At 37.9% G+C, this 4621-nt stretch overlaps 1 pseudogene; it reads left to right on the top strand.

Annotated features, from left to right (window-relative positions):
• The first annotated feature begins 1656 nt into the window (after positions 1-1656).
• LOC102705653 lies at positions 1657-4204 on the top strand (annotated as a pseudogene).
• Positions 4205-4621: the final 417 nt, after the last annotated feature.

The following is a 4621-nucleotide window of genomic DNA, read 5'->3' as shown; positions in this document are numbered from 1 at the left end:
TGTTGCAGGCGAAGCTAACTGAATCCCTGAAACCATTCGGACGCACTGAGCATGTAGCTCCTGCCTCACCCTCTCAGCCTGCTCGCTGTCCCTCAAAAGAATGGTCCCAATCTCCGCAAATTGCAACTTCAACTCCAGCCTTTTCAACTGCAAATTATTGTTACGGAATGCAGTGAATGAAAATGATGAAATCAACATTAAATATCAACCACTTTGGCGTAATCAAGAGGAATTGACATACCAGAAGCTACATAACTGTTACTCTATCCATTTCATAATGTAAGATGTTTGACTTTTTTACTTGTAATATTTGATCATCCGTCTTATTTAAAAAGTTATGGAAATATCATTTATTTTGCTTATGACTTACTTTATCAAAAGAACTTTAAGCACAACTTGTTATTTTTTATATTTATACTAAATTTTTGAATAAGACGAATGATCAAACGTTGCAAAAAAAATCAAATATCTTATATTATGAAACAGAGGTAGTACTAGTTTAAACTGAAGTATACGTTTCATGTTAGACTTAGGAACCAGCTCCTGGAGGACAATTGATGGTCATTAGTTAACAGACCACTAGGCTGGTTAAGTATTCAAAGCTAAAATTAGCATTCAACCTGGTTGGATCCTCTTGGTTCTAAAGAAAAGCCGCTTTTAACCCTGAGTAGTTAAGTTTCTGCAAACTTATTAAAGTTATTGCCATGGAAGGATCTGCTTTATTCACACTCCACATTAGCTAGAATCAAACATAAAAGAGTCAGATCCTGCTTGGTAAGGGTTGGTGCTTCTCGATGACAATCTTTTATGCTCAGAAGTCAGAACCTCTTTTGTTTCTCAATGCTTGGTCAATTTGTCGACAAGTTAATGTGACTTTTGAGCTACCATCATCAAATCACAATCAGACCATTGTGGTTCAACTTTTTTCAAATTACCATTACATATATTACTATTTGTGCACTATAGATAATCCCATTCAGAATCAGATTTCAACGATCCCATGGTCCAGGAAGAAACAAGCAAGGACTGACAACACATCATTTCATAGTCTCTCGAGTTCCATAATTTTTATCATTCTAGACAATAGTATGGTCAAACTTTTAAAACTTTGACCATTAATAGTTTTTAAAATAGTTAGTTTAAAAACACTGAGACAACGTATATAGATGAGTCATAAATAGTATTTTAATAAAAGTAAACATTTGTTTACCTTTTGTATATATTTTAATTGAAAATTGCAGTCAAACATAAATTTAAAAGATCATGTCGTTATTTAAAATGATAAGTATTATCAAACTGGAGGGAGTAGCAAATAAAATTATGCCACAACAAAATGAAGCAACTGTGTTGCCATAACTATTTGAATGAATTTGCAGAATATCTTTTGTACTCCAACAAACCTGATGATTTATGATGGTAGCAGTTAATCTCTGAATTTCACGCTCCTCCTGATCGGCAAAAAGTTTACACTTAGTTGCTGCCGCTGACAAGCCACACATTGCAGCATGTCTAACATTTTCTGAAGAGACGGTCGAGATGGAATCTGTTTAAAACAAAATGGCATGTTAAGAGTAACATCTTGAAACGAAAGACCGTAAAGTATGCAGAATTACTATTTTGGGGAATAAAGCAGATACCACTGTTCGGTCCAGCAGCATGGCCATCATTGCTTTCAACATGTTAAAAATGTTCTATATATAATTCAGTTTCCAGTGAATATCTGGTAGAAATTATCAGTAGAATCTCGAATAATTGATTGTCCAGAAAAATAACTAACATAAAATTAATTACCATTCACCTCCATATGGTTACTGGTTTGATTTCAAACTCGTATGCAATAAGTGCACTCTTTGTACACTGTCTATTGACTTTATTCCTTATTATATAAAGGGCTTATGGAAGCGGAAAGGAAGATAGCCCTCACTGTGACGTGCCTGGGTTTGAAAACACTAGGATGAAGCTACTGAGACATGTTTCTTTTGTTGATTGCCCGGTATGATGAAATAGCCCTCTGTCACATATGAATGTTCTCTTCTACTCTTGTCTCTTGAGACACTTAGCCTGATCATTTATTGTCAGCCTGAAGGTTTAATGTTATTGTTTATGCAATTCATAGCTTTGCAGTTGCCTGTATATTTGTTTTTAAAACTCTTTGTTCTGTCAAGTGTCAATTATGATCATGGGGCCGTAGTTGCATTTATTTTTAGATGCAAATATTATTTCCACTAATAGGTCAATGATCATATAGATAGCAATTGTAAAATAATGTCATTTCAATTATTTTCTGGCCCACTAGCACTAGTGTTGGTTTTATTTGGTAGCCTGAGAAAATTCCTATTTCTCTGTTTTTAACAGGGGCACGATATTCTCATGGCTACGATGCTTAATGGAGCTGCTATCATGGACGGAGCATTGCTTCTGATAGCAGCGAATGAAAGCTGCCCGCAGCCGCAGACATCTGAGCATCTTGCTGCAGTTCAAATCATGCTTCTCCAACATATCATCATTCTTCAGAACAAGATTGATCTCATCCAGGAAAGTGCAGCAATGAATCAGCATGAAGCAATCCAGAAATTCATCCCGGTCCATACTGTTCATCGATTCTTATCTAGTGCTACCTCCGTTCCAAAATGTAAGCATTTTTAGTTTGTTTAGTAGAGATTAAGGTTAAGAAAAGTCTGTTGTCTCCCTTAATAAATGTGGGATGGATAGGGGTGGAATGGTAGGTGAGGATAAAATGGAAGATGTTTTATTGAAAGTGATTAATGAGACAAGTATAATTGTAAATAGTGCAAAAAATGCTTATATTGTGGTACAAGATTTAAATCCTAGAATTGATTATATTTTGGAACAGAGGGAGTAGTTAGTACATGAGATTTGTCTGTCTTTTTGTTTATGGATGGATTTGCTTTTCTGTGCAGGGCACCATAGCTGAAGGTGCTCCAGTTGTGCCAATATCTGCTCAGCTGAAGTACAACATTGATGTGATCTGTGAATACATTGTGAAGAAATCCCCATTCCTGAAAGGAATTTCACTTCCCCTCCAAACATGATTGTTATCCGCTCCTTGATGTCAACAAACCAGGTTCAGAGGTCGATGAAATTAGGGGTGGTGTAGCTGGTGGCAGCATTCTCAGAGTATGTATTCCTTCTTAAACATAATTAGATATTTTCATCACTAGTTTTGTGTGTTAAATATGAGCTGAATGGTAATGCTTCATTACAGGGAGTTTTGAGGGTGAACCAGAACATTGAAGTTCGCCCTGGAATTGTAATGAAGGATGAGAGCGGCAACATCAAATGGACTCTAATCTATTCAAGGATTGTTTCACTCTATGCTGAGCAGAATGAACTCCAATTTGCTGTGCTGGGAGGTCTTATTGGTGTGGGAACAACCATGGATCCAACCTTGACACGTGCTGATAGACTGGTTGGACAGGTTCTAGGTGAAGTCGGGTCACTTCCTGATGTCCTAGAGCAAGTATAATAGCAGACTATAAGTTGACTAAATGTTTATGTGGAGAAGAGAGTGAATGAGAGAGAGTGTAAGCAGGCTGTAAGCTTATAGCCAGCTCAGGTACAAGAACCAAGAAACTCTGTAAGAGTGACATGTGGGTCCTGTATTAATGATGAAGAGCTAACTATTATATGGGTGGGCTAAGAGCTGGCTATAAAAAGTCTTATAGCCAGCTTGTTGGCTATATTATTAGCCTTGCTCTTACGTAGAGCTTGAGGTTTGTCACAGCCTTTTGTTTTATCCATGACATCAGTTTAGAATAAAAGAGTCATTACTCACATCCGGACCTTTGATGCAGATCAACTTCGGAGGCTGTTGGGTGTGAGGACAAAAAGTACAGAGAAGGCTGGGAAAGTTTCCAAGCTCACCAAGGGTGAAATCCTGATGCTTAATATCGGATCTATGTCGACTGGCGCTCGTGTGGTCGCTGTCAAGAACGATCTTGCCAACCTTCAACTTACTGCCCCTGTCTGCACAAGCAAAGGTGAAAAGGTTGCCCCCAGCCGTCGTGTGGAGAAGCATTGGCGCCTCATTGGATGGGTGGGGCCAGATCCAGGCTGGCACGACGCTCGAAGTTCCACCCTGCCCGCTCTGAACTGCGTTTCTTTAGGCAGAATCCTACAGTTTGAGAGAAGTGAAGTGAAGAGATGTGGAAGGGAAGAGAGCTACTGGGCACTATTTTTCTGAGATGGACTGATGGAGGAGACAACAGATGAATATTAGGAACATGGTTATTATCTGTTATTTGCTCTCAAAACTATGGGTTGCTGCACGTGCAGCCTTCCAACACAAATAGTGATCAAAGATACTCGACTAACTCGTGACAAACCATCTTACCAGAGAGATTTAAATCAGGTTTTAAAAGACTGTATAACAAGCTATATTACCAAATAACACTAAGCTGCTTAAAACTAAACAGTAAAGAACAGAGCTAGCAGATGTAATATGCTTTCAGAATAAGGCAAACGAATTTGCACAGATATAAATATACTAGCACTTTAAAATCTCTGGATTGCCATGAGTTATCTCACTACACAGTTAATATCATCGAGCAATTTAATCCGTCCAAAGAATATGCAATCACACCCAAGTAATTAACTAGCA

This window comes from Oryza brachyantha, chromosome 8 (assembly GCF_000231095.2).
Source record: "Oryza brachyantha chromosome 8, ObraRS2, whole genome shotgun sequence".
In the NCBI taxonomy this organism is placed as follows: Eukaryota; Viridiplantae; Streptophyta; class Magnoliopsida; order Poales; family Poaceae; genus Oryza; species Oryza brachyantha.
Note: the sequence above shows the minus strand (reverse complement) of the source record. Positions and strands in the feature narration are given on the sequence as shown.